A 17779-nucleotide genomic window follows, 5' to 3' on the forward strand; every position below is an offset into this window, starting at 1 on the left:
CTGGGGGGGGGAGGTTTAAACCTCCCCTACCTGGATGTGGTGGTATTGATTCAGATATATACTAAAGTAAATATATGGGCCCTATATACTTCAGTATTTTTTTTAAAAAATGGTGAGGATCAGCTGCATGCTATATATTTGACACAGCATCTGGTTTAGCCCAGAGACAAGTTATACACATTACAAGCTTGCTGAAATAAATGAGTGTTAATTTGTCATCTCAGTTCCAAAAGGCTTGTGGCTTGATGGGACTCACTTGGATCAATATGCGATCTGTTAAATATGGAACTCCCATAATTCCCAGCCATCTTGGCCACACTGGCTGGGAATTATGGGAGTTGCTGTCCAACACATCTGGAAGGTGCAAGGATGAGGAAGGCTGTGTTAATCTAGTATTTATGTATTATTTATTTCAAAGACAGGTATGCCACCTTTCAGGCAATACCTTCCTAAAGTGGCTTACATCCAAATAGTACTACCTAGTACATGAATCTAAACCAAAAACATTACAACACTGAAACAGCAGCAGTTAAAACATTACAGAGCACCACATATTAAAAAGCAGCTTGATTTTTTTTTTTAAGGACAGTTTTCAGTGTCTGCTTCAAAGCCAGGTAAGTAAAGGGCCACATGCATCTCTGTACAGAGGGGGTTACACAAATGAGGCCACTACCAGAAAGGGCCTGTCTCTCGTGTTGGCCAGTCTAATAGATCTCAAGGGTGAGCCCACAAGCAGGGCCTCTGATGCTTATCTCAGCCCAATATACAGGTTTCCCTTTATTCTAGGCCCTCTTACAACAGCTGAGGAGAAGCAAAAGCTGTGTTTTGGTTGTACCGCTTGAACTCCAAGTTGAACTCTTCTCTGTGCAAAATATTCCTTGCAAACAGGAAACAAATGTCAGCATGGGGTGTCTAACCTGGCCTTTCCCCCTGACATTTTCATTTTCTAGGTGCAGGGAATTATTATTATTATATTATATTACTGCATTTATATCCCACCCATTTTTTCCCTCTTGCAAGGAACCCCAGGCAACTTACATGTTCCTCTTCCTCTCCATTTTATCCTCACAACAACCTTGTGAGGTAGGATAGGCTGAGAGTCCGTGACTGGCCCAAAGTCACTCAGTGAGCTTAATGGCCCAGTGGGGACTAGAACCCAGATCTCCTGAGTGCCAGCCCAGCACTCTAACCACTGCACCACACCAGCTGATTATTATCACATTCAGTCACATAGACCTTCACTAGCAATCTGGAAAGATACAACCCAGGCACAAGTTTACTACCTCATGTGCTGTTTGTGGAAAGTAGGCATTAAAGCTGTAAGCACCAACCAATTTATCATCATTGCTAATTGATCTGGGCTAATTGCAGATTTAAAGTTTGTGTTTTCAATGGAGCTGTCCCCTGGCTCAGTGCTGAAAGCCTTGCTGGGCCGGGGGACGGGGAATGTGGTGATACTCTTTTGGCATTGTAAAGGCTAACACATTTATTATGGCACATGCCATAAGCCGGATTACCCCAACCTGTTGCCTTCCAAATGTGTTGGACTACAACTCCTATCATCCCCAGCCAGCATGGCAATCCATTTCATCAGAAGCATGAAAAGCTGATGCCATAATAAATATTGTTAGTCTTTTAGGTGCCCACCAGACTCTGTTGTTTTTGCTGCAATGAACTAACACAGGTACCTGCCCCACCCCCCGAAATTTCTTTTTAAAATCACACTCATGTGTCTAAGTGGTGGAATTGTGCAGAAGCAGGTGCTTATGGGCTAAAAATAATAGATGTGATAGAACTAATACCACAAGTTAAGCTAGAGATGGATCCCTTCTTTTAATTATTAAGTTAAAAATATTGCTTTTTGGAGTGCACAGTTTTAAACATCCAAGATCCACAGTTGGGGAATATATTTATTAGGACCACCCAAAATTCCACAAAAATTTGCCAGCTTTTGAGCTCTCCAGAACATGCTTACACATTTTTGTGGAATTGTGGATGGTCCTAATAAAGGTATTGATCTTCTGTGGATCTTCATTTTTATTTTTTTTACTCCTGGACCAGCATGGCTATGTTTGTTTTTTGTATGCACTTTGAATCTTCTATGAGTTTACTTAGAAAGTCAGTCCAATGATTTCAATGAGGGTTATTCTCAGAGAAGTTGGTGTAGGGTTGCAGGCATAATGTTTTAATAAATTTATGCATGTGTCGATACATATACACTTATCAAATATTGTTTGATTGTTCGTGTATTTTTCTTTTTGAAAATGAAAAAATTAATTAAATAACACATAAATAAATAGAGGCCTGTCTTTAAACAATATTCTAAAAATTATTTTCCAGACATTACATTATTTCATGTGAAAATTGTTGAATGCTGGAGGGAGCAGTCCTATGGGCTTTAGACAGAGAGTGGGGGTCATGGGATAATTCAGGTTCCTGGATCACAGTGCTTCAACCACAGATCCAGGAATCTGAGCTTCCCACCCCTCCCCTTTGCAGCTGGGGTGGAGAAAACTGCACTGGCTGTCTCCCTGAGGTCACAAGGGGAGGGGGTAAGGGGCATTCTGGTGGGTGGGGAGGGGAAGGCACTGGGGAAACCAGGATGTGACATATCCCAAGGCCTCCCCAGCTACCTTCCCTCCCACTCTGACACCCCCCAGCTAGATGGGTGAAAAAGCCCATCTAGCCAAAATGCAGAGCAGGAGGAACTTGGATGAAGATTGTCTCTGCTGCTCCTCCCACTCTGCATAGGATGCCTGTAAGCCTCTGAATTCGTAGGCTTATGGGCATTACCATAGGATTGCACCCTAAACTATCCACAAGCCACTGAGTCTTTTGCTAGATATAGACACCTGGTTAACAACAATAACAATGACAATGACAGAGAACACATGGAGATTGTGATATGTACATATTCAAAAATAACACTGAGACTACATTGCCTAGGAAAGAGAAATTGGCTGGGACTGAAGATTTAAGTGCTAATGAAAAAGAGATGGAAACAAGAAAGACCCCTGATCCCCTATCAGCCTGCTCTGTTGCTGCCCTCATCAGGACATACTCTCATAAGAACATCAGAACATCAGAAGAGCCCTGCAGGATCAGACCAAGGGTCCATCTAGTCCAGCATTCTGTTCACACAGTGGCCAACCAGCTATGCCCATGGGAAACCCACAAGCATGGCATGAGGGCAACAGCACCATCCCACCCATGATCTCCAGCAACTGGTGTACATAGGCTCACTGCCACTGGTACTGGAGGTAGCACAGAGCCATCAGGACTAGTAGCTACTGATAGCCTTTTCCTCCAGGAATTTGTTTAACTCGCTTTTAAAGCCATCCAAATTGGTGGCCATCACTACATCCTGTGGTAGCAAATTCCATAGTTTAACTCTGTGCTGTGTGAAGATGTACTTCCTTTTATCTGTTCTGAATCTCCCACCAATCAGCTTCATGGGATGACCCCATTGGGTTCTAGTATTGGGTTCATAAAATGTCTCCATATCCACATTCTCCATACGATGCATAATTTTGTACACCTCTATCATGTACCATCTCCTCATGGTATCTAAGATTTCAGAGGCTCAGAATGACATAAGCCCACTCTCTGGAAGTCCTTACCACTACAAATGAGGCAGGCACCAACCCTTATGGATTTTTGGCACCTACTGGAAACATATCTTTTCCAACGGACATTTCCAGGAAGGTAACCTTGTCCTCTGTACATGATGTAGAAATTCCTTGAATATTCCCAATTCCTAAATATCATTAAATATAAATAAATAAGAAAAGGGAAGTAAGGCTGCCTTTGTATGGTTTCCGCGGTGGCTTAGTGGTTAAGATGCTGAACTGCAGACTGGAAGGTCGGCAGAACAGCAGTTCGAGACCCGAGTGCTGCGTGACGGAGTGAGCTCCCGTCTTCAGTCCCAGCTTCTGGCGACCTAGCAGTTCGAAAGCAAGAAATTGCAAGTAGATAAATAGCTATCGCTTTGGCGGGAAAGGTAACAGTGTTCCGTGCACCTCGGTGTTCAGTCATGCCAGCCACATGACCACGGAAGCATCTTCAGGCAGCACTGGCTCCTCAGCTTAGAAATGGAGATGAGCACCACACCCTAGAGTCAGACACGACTGGTTGGGGACACCTTTACCTTTTTTTTTTATCCAGGCTGGGGTGGTATCCAGGAAATAAGGCTGCCTTCATATGGTTTCTGGGGTGGTATCCAGGCTGGGGTAGTATCCAGACAAAAGGAGCACAGCCAAAAATACCAGCATATTTTACCTTAAAGTTCTCACTGCCTGCACATAAGCCTCAGAGAAGGCAGTTGAACTAGTGCTGTGCCAAAAATTTCTCCCACATTTTTTTTTACCATTCTTATCTAATTTGGTAGAAAAGCAATTGCTTTTGAAAAGAAATTCAAAGGAGGAGAAATTTCAGAGAAATTCTCATGGGTTGGGTTTGGGGATCTTGTGTTTACCTTACTTATGAGGTGGCTGAGGAGTGTCCGTGAGTGTCCTGTCTGTCATTGTACAGTCATCTCTCTGGCAGCAGGCAGCCTCCTCGGCTTCCCACATGTCAGTTAAAGCCATTGTGAGGAAGGCATCATGAGGCAATTCCTCCAATGGGGCTTTTCTAGTTCAGAAAGTGCAGGTGGCCAGTGAGGCTGCAGAGCAATGGAAAGATGTGTAACAGAGAGCAGTGCAATAAACCAAAAACCCTGAGGAAAGAAGAAAGAACCTGTGCTACATCCCCTGCCGATAGTGAGCCCTATCCATGAGAAACTGTTGGAGAATTTATCCTCCCATAGGAGAAATGTCTGTGAAATTGTCCCCTCAGTTTCTCTGCCCACAAATAGGCTGGAGAATTTTGAGAGGCCATTTGTGCACAGCTCTAGTTTGAACATTTTAGAATGGAGAGAAACTGCACAAAAGCCAGGAAACCACCAAAGGATCAGTGGTTGAGGGAAAGGGAGTGGGGCCAGGGGAAGGCAGCATGTCCTTTTAGGGAATCCTAGAGGGCCAGATTGGGAGCCCAAGAGGGCTGGATTTGGGCCCCAAGCCTGAGCTTGTATGCCCCTGGCTTACTCAATTCTTCTCTCTCATTGAAGTCAATGGGAGGGGATTGTTGTTGTTTTTTAAAGTAAAAAGCCCCCGCCAATCCCCGAGGTCCCACCCTGGCCACAACAAGCCACCTGGGCATAGGAAGCCTCTGCTTGCCATTGAATTGCTCTGCCCAGAAACGAGATGGAAACCAGATTAGTTATTAGAGAAAGATATGAGAAAGATCCACCTGATTAAAAGTTAGATATTAGATGAGTATTATTATTTTTTTGTCACTGGCCTCAGATATTAAAGTAGAAGTGTAGATGTGAGAAATTAGATGTTGGATAGATAATATTAAAAGAGATGTGGCAGATGGGTTGGAGAGATGCTCGGTGATAGTCATATGTGGCCACCTTTTTTCTGGGCTTCAATAAGGCACAAGGAAAAGGGAGCCTCTGGTTTGTTCCAAGGAAGTTTCTAGATTTAATGGCTACCTGCGAAAAAGCTTGGAAATATGTGAGAGTCAAAGCCCACAATCAATGAATGTGAGTAGGAGAAAGAGACATCAAAATGGTTCACTTAGCTTGTGGTTCAGACTGTGTGGCGTCCACTCCTCAGATCCCTTCACTGGCGTCCTATCCCCTTCTGTATCCAACACAAACTGCTGGGCATTTAGGAACGTAGGAACCTGCCTTTGCTGAGTCAGACAACTGGTCCATCTAGCCCAGTACTGTCAACACTGACTGGCAGTGGCTCTCTGGGGTTTCAGGAAGATTTTCCAGCCCTACCTGGAGATGCCGGGGATCGAACCTGGGACCGTCTGCATGGAAAACAGGGGCTCTACCACCGTGCCTCCCTCTTATTTTTTCTTTTAAAGTTTCTTTATGATCTTGCTCCATCTAAACTATCTGTCTGGAACCATATGCTACACACACACATTTCATACCACCTTTTGGCCCCTAACCATGTCCCCCAAGAAAGTTTGCAATACTATCAAAACCAATAAAACCACTAAAACAATACTAAAACATAATTTAAAAGAGATTAAGAAGCCAGAGAGTTTAAATCTCAGTACTGTAATTAAGCATCGCTGAAGGCCGGGTGGAATCAACATGTTTTACTGCCTACCTAAAAACCATCTGAGATGAAGCTAATCTAACCACTTTCGATATGTATGATGAGTGAATTCTGTCACTGAGTTTATTTATTTATTATTACAAGTGGGGCCTGCCACAAAACTTTGGAGTATTTCTGATCGTGGCTGGGATCCTACCCTCTTCCTGGACATTCCATTCCCCCTCCCTCTGGTTTTCTGACCTCCTCTCTACAGCGCTCAGTAAACATTGTGTAGCCACTGGACATACTCAGTCCTATTTATTTATAGGTGATACTTCCATATGGCTTAATATAATAAAATCCCTAAGCGGTTCACATATAAATATTAACATCACATTTAAAATACAGTATTAAAAACAACTCCAGTTACAATAATAGTACAGAGATACACAAGGAGCAATAAGGTGGAGCAGCGTGATTAATTTAATAATAAGCCAGGGGAAGCCGTGGTGAAAAGGTCCATTTTCAGGACGCGTTTGACACATGCCACATATTCTGAACTGCAGGGTTTTCCAAAGGGTGGGCGCCATGACCGAGAAGGCCTGCCACGGAGGTATTGGCCATGTTTGGATGATCGCAGGGTACAAAAGAACCCACTGTGAGTTCTTCCCCTGTCCACATGTGTGCAGACCACATGACTGTGATTTGCGTAATTACCCATGATGCAGCATGGGTTGCCATGTCGTCTCAATCTGGCACCTATCCACATGGAGAGTTCAGATGACACGGCAACCTGCGCTGCATCGCAGCTAGTTATGTACATTGCAGTCACATGACTGGCACACACGGGGGTGGGGAAAGAACCCACGATGGGTTCTTTTGCTCCACGATCATCCAAACCCGGTCATTATGTGGCAACATACCGTCAGTTTCGGAATGACCAGGAAGGCCTCATCTGATTATCTTGAAGCCTATATGTATATGTAAGGGAAGGTGGTCTGCTAGATATCTTGGTCCCAAGTTGTTTAGGGTCTGTATGGCAATAACATAACCTTGAATGTGGCTCAGTAGCTAATAGGCAGCTCAGTAGGCTGCTTTTTGTTACAACCCACCCCCTTCCACCTGGGGTTCTTTTTCCTATTATTTTCTATACATTTGCCATCCAAGAGGTTCCCCCAAGCCTGCTGATACCTCCCTTTTGTGAGTGTGTGTGTGTGTGCCTGTGATGCCATTTTGGCTACATAACGACCAATGCGCAGAGAACTGGGAACACTAAGGGAGTAATGTGTGGCCCTTCAGATGTTGTTGTACTACAAAAACCATCAGCCCTAGCTAGCCTAGCCAATGGAGAGGAGAGCATGGGAACTGCAGTCCAAGAACAGTCCTCCTCTGCGTCCCACCAGTGTGAGACTTACACTATAGTGGGATGTAGGCGAGGGCCTTCTCTGCTGTGGCACCCCGGTTGTGGAATGCCCTGTCCTTAGAGCCTCGATTGGCTCTACACAGGTTTCATTTCAGCACCAGGTTAAAACAAGGCTTTTTACCAAAGCCTTTGATTGCTAAATGCATTCCCTAAAGTTGCACAATGTTTTAACTGTTTTATTGTTTTAGATTTTAACTGGTATTAGCTTGTTTAATGGTTTAATAAGTTTTACCTGTTTAAGGTATTTATTGTTTTATATTGTTTAAATTGATTCTATCTGTAAGCTGCCCTGAGATCTTAATGATATAGGGTGGGATACAGAGGTTTTAAATAAATAAATAAATACATCTGGAGGACTGCATGTTCTCTATCCTTGGTATAAATTATGATGTTTAACCTGACCATATGTGTGTGTGTGTGTGTGTGTGTGTGAGTGTATCTCACATCACACAGGCACGCACACACACACATGGTTATACTTCTTCTGTGCTGTAAGACAGTCTGTATTTTCTATGAGCAAAAGATAGGAAAGGCAGAATATACATATTTGCAGTACTTACATAAACATTCAAGGTTTCCCACCTGTGGGACATGGGACTTGTGGCCCTCCAGATGTTTTAGCCTATAGCTCCCATGATCCCTCACCATTAGCTATGCTGGCTAGGGCTGATGAGAGTTGTAGGCCAAGCAATCTGGAGAGCCACAGGTTGCCCACCCATGCACTACAGAGTTCTCTCTCCCTCAGTGACCAAGAGCACCCCCCTGCTGCCCTGGAAGAACAATTTGCCCCCCGTCCATTGGCTAGACAAACAGCAGCTACTGGGAGCTTGCTTCCTCCTTCTGTGCCAGAAAGAACACTTGGCCCCAATTGCCAGTTGCCTTGGCACTGCAGAGCTGAAGGGAAGCACATTCTGCCTTCTGTCATCAGTCGGGGGGGCTCTAAGGGCTGCTGGATTGCATGTATGGGTCTGTACTTAAAGGCATGGATGCCCACCTGCCCAGATCACATACTACTGCAGAGAATAGGTAACTTCACAAAAAGGCACTTGAAATTGCTTTTTTCCTCTTCTTTCCCCCTCTTTTCTCCCTTTGTAGCATTTCTATGAGATTGTGAGCCTGCCAGCAGGGACTACCTTATCTGTTAATCTCTGTGTTTAAAAAGTTTGAGGCACTTAATAAGTCATAATCATTCCAGATTAGCAACCCTGGAGAAGAAGGGCTGAGTAGCTCTTGTGTATTTATGTATTATTTGTATTAATTTATTATATTTTAAATCCATCCAACAACAAATGTTCTCAGGTCAGATTACATAAAGTGAAAAGAATACAGCACCAAAAAGGAAAAGGAAAAACAAAGAGGAATATGCCAAACAGGTCTTTGGTACCAAAAAGATAGCAGTGTAGATGCCACCCTCACTAAATTTTCTGCAGAGGTGGAAAAAAAGTAGCCTTAAAAAAAAAAAGTGTGTGGGGAGCACACACCTTGTTTAGAAGCAAAAATGCACACCCAGGAGCCTCCCAAGAGCAGTTTTACTTACAAACAACAAGCACACTACTCACACACCTTGTTTTAAACGAAAATCACAATGTTTTAATTTATTCTTTTTGCTTCTGCATTGCCAAATTTCAGTTACGTGGTGGTGGGAAGCAGGCCTGTGGTCTGTGGTGGAATCTGGGGTGGGGCTATGCAGCCCCTGCAGCCCCAGGAAATTACCCGTCCCTTGCTTTAGATCCTCTAGCCCCAATTCATTTAGGGCTGTAAATTCCCATAACATTTCTACACGGGGTTAGTGGTTGTGAGTATAGGCCCCACTGGGTGGTACTTGTTCCAGACTAAGGCTTCAATTCTATACAGCAACTTCCCCCAACTTGGTGCCCTCCAGGTATTTTGGACTTCAACTCCCATCAGCCCCTGCCAGCATGGCCAATGGTCAGGAATGCTGGGAGTTGCAGTGCCAAATATCTGGAGGAGATCAGGTTGGGGAAGGCTGCTATACACACACTTACCTGGGAGAACACCCCATTGAACTTTGTGCTTACTTCCAAGCAGACATGTACAGGATTGCACTGTTAGGCAGTGGAGGCTGGTAGATCCAATTTTGGTGTGGCTGTGATGCATTCTGTGTTCTAGCCAGAACTAGCTAGAACTCTAAAGGAGATATCTGAGGTGGCTAACCCTATCCGCAAAATAGGTTCAGCACTTTAGATAGCTCCTTTAGAGCTCTGGCTGGTTCAGACTGAAACCCAGAGTGGATTCATAGCCCCACTGAAGTCAGAGTCACCTGCCTGCACTGCTGTTAGGCTAACAAGCCTACATACGCCCTCATAGATACCTGTCCTGCACAAGCCATAAGCTTGGCACCTAGGGTCTGCTCTCTGGTCCACCAGTGGGAGGTGGGAGATTGATGTGTATCAAAGGTGAGGCTTTTTCCTGTGGTGGCCCCGCATCTCTGGAATACCCTCCCAGCAAAGTATGTGTTCCCTCCAGCTCCTTATTGGCCTTTGGGAGAGCCCTGAAGATTTTTTAGAACTAAAACAACATTAAAAAAAATCCATTCGGCATTTGAATGATTTTATGATGCTGTGTTTTAATGGCAATTGCATCTGCTGCTAGCCTTTTAAAATGCTGTGGTTTATCTGCTGCTGCTATTTTTATCAGATATTTGTATTTGTTCAGTCTTCTGCTGTAATTTTAATGTTGTTTTCTTATGTTATTGAGTTAATAATCGGTCATTTTATTATCTTGTTTTGTTGACTCTCTGTAAGCTACCTTGGGAGAATAATTTATCCTGAGAGGCTTTTTGTTTGTTTGTTGGCTTAAATCTGTTAAATAAATCAAATAAACCCTATATACCCTTACCTAGGAGTAAGTCCTATTGAACCCAATGGCGCTGACCTCAGAGCATGTATAAAGTGACCACTAGTAAAAGGGACCAGTGTGCTTCACCCAGCATGGAAATACATCTTGAATAACAGTGGGATTTTATATTTTCAAAAAGGGTGATCCAAGATTTTTGCCTTTCTGGTTCCCAGAAATACAAGGGGTAGCTGCAGGTCCAACCTGTAACCATCACATGTAACCATCACATAACCTGCAGAACCTAATGTGAATGTTTTTCTCCCACTTCATCTTGGGACTCTGAACATGCAGACACTGTGACTTCACCATCCATCAGATTCCACACACACACACACACACACACACACCAAACCCCCCTGATTTTTGTAATATCTTGCCTGATTAAGAGATCTGGAAATCTCAAAAGCTTGCACATTTATTTAGTTTTTTTGTAAACGTTTGGCTGACCTAATCAAGGTATTACATTAATATGGATTTTGGAACTTTTCTTATGGTCAACATAGCTATCTTTATGTATGAAGGGGCCAGGCAGTTGACTTATATGACACTGGCAGTGTAGCAGCTGCACTAGTTGCCAGTGAACTTCGAAGCCCACTTTAAAGTGCTGGTTTTAACCTTTAAAGCATTAGTTAGTTCAGGCCCAAGCTAGTTGAAGGACCACCTTCACCTATACTAGCCTACCTGCACTCTGAAGTCATCAACAGAGGCCCTTCTCACCTACCCACCACAGAGGGCAGTTAGACTCTTGAGTGCAGGGGAGAGGGCCTTCTCAGTGGTGGCCCCAAACCTCTAGAATCAGCTTCCTTCAGGGGTTTGCCAGGCCCCCTCTTTCCTGGTCTTCAGGAAGCTCTGAAAACCTATCTATTTTCATTGGCCTTCCCATAAGTCTCTCTCTCTCTCATCTAACTATCTATCTTAAAATTATTTCTGGGCTTCCTTTAAGGATGGAACCCTCTCAAGGCAGTGTACAAAATACAAACCACACAAAGAGGATGCAGTAAAAAAAAAATCTATAAACTCCTCTTTTAATAAAATCCCATTGGTTTTTATTGTTACTTTCTGTTTTTCTTTATTTTAATTGGTAATCTCTGTTTTTATGGCTTTTATTAAATATGTTTTATGGCTTTTATTGAATATGTTTTTTGTCAATTTTTTAATTGTATCCTCTTTGGGTGGTTTTTATGTTCTACGCTAGTTAGAAAATGTTCCACCCTTAAAGGCAACCTAAATATATATTTAAGACAAATACAGCTGTTATTATTTTGTGTTTATTTTGTGTTATTATTCCTTTATAATGTGTTTTAATGGTTTTTAATTTTTGAAAACCACACAGAGAACTTTGGCTATGGGGCTGTATAGAAATATAACAAATGAATGAATGAATTATTAATACTAATTCAATTTAAATATTTAATTTAAATACAGTTGCCACCGTCACTCAGGATACATGCTGATGATCTTTGTATGTGGCATTACACAGCGCATGCGTGCATACACACACCTGCCTCCAAACTCTCTGCCAACAGCTCAGGCTCCTGTTTTACAACCTTTTCTCTTCTGCCCCCCAAGGGGCTTCTCGCTGTCTCAGTACCAACTATTTAGCTCTTTCCCACTATTTATAGCAAAACCTCTCCCCTCCCTCTCTCCCCAACTCTTCCTTCAATGCAGCTTCAGACTTGCCCCAGACTGGCCTCCCCCTCTCCCCACTCCCCGCCGAATTTCTTCCCCCCACTTTTTTTTTTAAGGGGGAGGGAGGGGAAAAGAGACAAGGAGGATATCAAACCCAGGCATTTGGCCACATTTTCCTGCCTGCTTCCCTCTCTCTCTCTCTCTCTTTCTCTCTCCATCCCTAGTTGGAGTTTTCTGTTGAGAGCTGGAGAGACCCATGGAACTTTAGTTAAAGGGGGGGGGTAGCCCCATAGAGGGCCGGCACAATGGGGGTTTTATTCAAATTTGTTTAGAGTTGAACGGATTTGCATGAAAAATGTGTGAGAAAAGCCGCCGTCAATGACCTCATCTCCAGCTGCTATTAACGTTCAATTATATGTTGAATAGCGGCAATGAGAGAACAGACGGGGACGTGCAGAGAATCCAGGCTGGCCCAGCATAGTGTGAGAAACTGCTCCCTCTAGCCCCCTTTCTCTCCCCACCCCCTTAACCCTTCCCCTGGTGGAATGCTGGGAGGGGTCCTGAGCACAGAGCAATCCAGAGCTACTAACTGACTGCGCCCCCCCCCCCGCCACAAGTCCACGCACACCCAGTTCTGGTGTGGCCAGGTGGGGAGGGAAAGAGGAAAGAGCTTGGGCTAAATTCTCTTCTCACACACACACACACCAGTCCATCCCAAGAAATCTGAAAAGAATGGATCAAAATATTATTTTTCTGCAACTGGCAATCCTTCCTCAAGACTTCAGCATTTTTTAAAAGATCTCTCTCTCTCACACACACACACACACACACACAATCCCTGGAATTATACCTTGAAAAGGAAAGGAAGACTGCAATCGTATACCGGCTTACACGGGAGTAAGTGCCATTGAGTTCCATGGGACTTATTTCCCTGCAGACGTGCACAAGATACCACTGTCAGAGGAGGCCGGTGGCTCCGATTTCGGTGGGGCTGCTTTGGGGATAGGATTTAGCACTTTGGATAGCTCCTTTAGAGTTCTAGCGTTTTCTGACTCAAACCCAGAACGCAATCACAGCCCCACGGAAATCGGAGCCACCAGCCTACATTGAGCATTGTAAAGCTGCGGGCCTAAAAACCAATTTAAAATAAAAATAAAAATGCAGGACACTTCATTGACCTCAGTCGAATCCTGAGGATTCCGCTACAAGGCCCGAGAGCTTCCCTGGGAGTAAGCCTCGTCAAAATGAATCGGACTGAGGGGCACCACTGTGGTCCTATGCGCCTTTAAGAATGCATAGGATCGGGCTGCGCACCAGAATCCTACGCACGTTTTACATGGGAGTAAATTCCATCGGATTTGTTTCCGGGCAAACAATCAGACTGTAGAAGTCATTCCACTTCACTTTCTCCCCATCCGACCACACCCAGACAGCTTTGTAACAGGCAGAGATCTTGCAATGAGGTGGGGGGGGGGCCGTTGGGGAGGAGAAGAATTTAGGGAAGAGGGTAAGTGAAGGGTGGTTTCCAAAGTATTGTTCCAAATTATTATCAACATCTCCTTTATCTAGCCTATCTTCTCTACCAAGCAATTTCGCCACTTTTTTTCTTTGGAATCGGCTCGCTTCTTCTCATGGATCCTCCCCGTCCCCGAAACATATTGAGAAAATGGCCAGGAATTTTGCAAGGGAATTTTTGCTCTCTCTCGCAGATATAGGGAAAATATAAAAAGAGCAGGAGATGGACAAAGAATATATACGTGTTTCTAAATTCCGCCCCCCCCCCAATATCCTCAGACATTTTCTTTTCCCCTGCCTGTTATTTGGTTTTTCTTCCACCATTCCCCACCCCCACCCCAATTTTGATGAGAGGGGAATACTGGGAGGGGGCGCACATGAAAAAAAAGCGAGCGTTAATTGTATCTCTGAAGAAGCGGGGACTTGATTAAAAGAGGTGTTTAATTGCATCACTGGGGCGGCTACAATGGTTGTGCCCCCACAATTAATTTTACTTTATGAGGGAGAGACGCCCCCCCCCAAAGGAGAGGTTCAACTGCATCAGTGTTTGGGGAGTGCAAATATTGTGGGATCCCTTCCTCAACCAACGACGCTTTGGGAGAAACAGCCGTTTTCTCTTCGCAGCCTCAGCCAGTCTAATTTGGCATTCCACGCAGGAACTTAGGGGCTGAGAAAAACAGGAACCCCCCCCCCGCTTCTCCCCTCTACCACCATTCCCCAAACCCTCTTCCCAGACCCAGACTCAGACAAGCCGCCCGAGGTGTCCCACCCCCCACCCGGTTCTCAGGCTGTCTCAGTAGCAGACAAAAATCCCAACTCTCAGGTTCAAGTTCAGTCGACGGGACGGGCGCTTATCCACGGGACTCTCCATTCCTTTCCCGCCCGGCCTTTTGTTCCTTCCCTGACAATCGCTCTTTATCCAGCCCTAACCACCGCTCCCCCCCTCCGCCCCACACTCCCGCTTTCTTTTACTTGGCACCGTTTAGCTGCCTCGACTGCAGAAACTTCGCAGTTCCCTGTTTGTTGGTTCTATAAGCACTCAAATTACCCCCTTTCTCTTTCTACACACATATATGTATATCTCTATATATTCCCTGTCTGGGTATCTCTTCTCTCCACTCTAAAGAGGTACAGATTAGTGGAGGTTGCTAAGGCTAGTTCCTTCTTGCCCAAATCCTAAAAGGGTGGGGCTGCCTTCCCTTCCAACTTTTTGTATTAAGAGAGAGAGAGAGCACTTCATAAAGCATGCGAAGCAACTTTTCTGCTCCAAATCTATAATTTAAGAAAGCCCCCAGATAATTAAACAGGAAAGAGAGAAAGATCAAAGTTGGGCACCCCCCCAAGCGAGAGCGGAGAGGACTTACACTCAGGTAAGGAGAAAATATGTATCCATTTTATCTTTTATTTCTTTGTCATTCTTCACTTTTGCCCTGGAAGGCTTTGCTCTTCAGAAGATGGTGTGTCTGTGGAAGGGGGCTGAATTACACCCCCCCCCTTACTGTTACACTGCCATCACCACCCCCCAATATGGCTTAAGCAGGCAAAGAATGCTTCTAGCTGCATCAATCCAGAAGTCACTGTTGGCAGGTTGCTGTGTCGTTAGCTTCTTAAGAGGGTCACCATTTTGACCCTGGACAAAATCACGGAGGTGAGCCAAGGAGTTGATGTTCTGGTAATGGAAGGTTGGCTGGGACACAATGAGGACTGCTGCCATCAAACAAAACAAAACAAAAATAAATCCCTAGGCCATCAGGCTCACCTTCTTGACAGAGGCAGTAACTAACCTTACAGAGGAGTGGTGTCACTATCCCAGCACTATGTGAATGTGGTGGTGGGGGTCGTTAAAGCTCCTATGGCTTCAAGGGTGGAAGAAAGAACAAGGGAAGGTCATGATGTGTAGTAACGAGAGGATACAAAGATCATTGTGACTGTGGATCACTGGGGTTTAGGACAGAAAGTGTGTGTGTGTAAGAGCAAAAGAGAGAAGAAAGTGAGCATCACAGACACAATGCATCTGTATGTACTTATGTTTATGCATCTTTCTTTTTCTTTCACAAATTCTTCCTGAATTAATAAATAATTTTGGGAAACATTTTACAATATCCCCCTCTTTTTGTAATACTTTTCTCTCTCACCCCACTCCCCATTCTTCTCTCTGTTAAAAGCAGCAGGCCAAAAATCTGTGATTTCCCTCTCTGATAATGGACATTAGGAACTGGAAACATATATTTCATTTATTTATTTCATTTCTATACCTCCCAATAGCCGAAGCTCTCTGGTTAATATACATTATATTAATGTTATATACATTAACCAGAGAGGATGAGAGTGAACGACCAGCTGGGGAAGGTCCCAAGATGTGTGCAGTTAGGAGAGATGGGGTGATAAGGGGAGGAAGGTTAAGTGTCATCAGCTGGTGGATTCACCTGTCCCTCTTCCCCTTAGCACACATTTTTAAAAGATTTGGGAGTTGGGACAAACTGGTCTACATTAGAAATGAACTTGAACTTTCCAGCCAAAGAAATCTTGATTCCATCTCCCCTGCCACAGAAGATATTAGCCCAATATTCAGTATATTTTATACCTATAAAGCTTTTGCTTCAAGCATGGTACCACTTTAACATCCATACTCTATTCCCTTGTTTATGATCCAAGAGTTTATCCAGTTTTTAAAATTGATGTGTTCCTGGAGAATGTCTCATATGCCAGGTGCTTCTTGGCTTTTTTCTTCATTCCACTCACTGCCCAGTGATCCTGTGAAGTAGTAGGGCACATTTTTAACCTTTATAAGTATTGGGCAACTTGTCCACAGCCATCTGCAGAGTGCATGACATGACTGCAAGATTTGAACACAGGCTTACCTACTTCTCAGCCAAATAATAAAGAGGGATTCCTTACTCCAGTTGCTCTAACTCAGCTTTTGCTTTTCCCAACCAAATTGTGTTTTCTGGGGATGCTGGGAAATGTAGGCCAACACATCTGAAGTCTATAGTTTCAGACAAGGCTGCAGTCTAGCCTGTCTTCTGTCAAATGCTTTGCATCCAGGAACTGTAGGGTTAGGCCAAGCTTTGCATTCAGGAACATTAGGAGTAGGCCAAACCTTTAGATGGGATTTAGTCAACAATTCCATTTTCTCATTTCCAAGCAGTTGGTTTTTATATTGAAAGGGAGGTATTAACCCATTTCACCTAGTTCCATGTGCACACCCTCATAGTTCAGTTTCCTCAATCCTACAGCTCAGTTTAGGCCACAGATGTTGTCTCATGGGTGCATTTACTTGTAGTTGCACCGCATCCTAGGATTGTGTTGTTAATTATGGAAAACTTCTTGGGTGAATGTTGTGAATCACCCAGAGAGCTTCAGCTATTGGGCAGTACGGGAATTAAATATATAGGTAAATTGTGGAAGTGACCCTAACATCACAGTCATATGCAATTCTACTCAAAAGTAAGCCCCATTGGGTTCAGTGTGACTTACTTCCATGTAAGTGTGTATAGGATTGTAGACTAAATGGAAATGTCTCCAGAGATGGCTGGATGGTGTGATTCCTGTAACATTTACTTTAAAAATGAGAAAAAGAAAAGAAAAAAAAAATCCATCGATGGAGTTAAGTTTTCCTCTATAACTCACTATTGGTTCAATTCACCAGTCAAGAACTGAAATGTCCTGGAATCTATCTGATGAAGTGGGCTTTAACTCACAAAAGCTTACACCAAAATGAATCTCTGACAGTGCAATCCTATGCATGTTTACTCAGAAGCAAGTCGTACTGTATTCAGTGGTGCTTACTCCCCAGTCACAGTGTTTGGGATTGCAGCCTTCAGTCTTTGAGGTGCCACAAGACTATTTGCTGTTTGGCCCAGATGGTTCTTCTGCAGCATAGGCTCCACTCATTTAAAGGAATATTTTATCTCACAAACCACTGGAGAACGCAGTTTGGAATCATTGATCAAAGTTAGTGGTTTTCAAATGTTATCTGTCAAGGAGCACTTTCTTCATTGGCTCATCAGTGCAGAGGAATCTGGGGCATGTTCATAGCCTTCCCCAACCTGGTGCCCCACAGATGTGCTGGATTACAACTCCCATCACCCCAGGATGGTAGGAGTTGTAGTCTGACACATGTGGAAGGCAACTGGTTGTGGAAGTCTAGCATACCCATTCAGTTCATGCAGGCATTAGCATCTATTTGCCTTTGCTGTTGCTCCCAAGAACATGCCCAACACTCCTGAATTCTCCTGTGGCTACTCCTGTTGGTTTT

The sequence above is a fragment of the Heloderma suspectum genome, chromosome 11 (assembly GCF_057233095.1).
Source record: "Heloderma suspectum isolate Gila_16-S chromosome 11, 16-S_ref, whole genome shotgun sequence".
In the NCBI taxonomy this organism is placed as follows: domain Eukaryota; kingdom Metazoa; phylum Chordata; class Lepidosauria; order Squamata; family Helodermatidae; genus Heloderma; species Heloderma suspectum.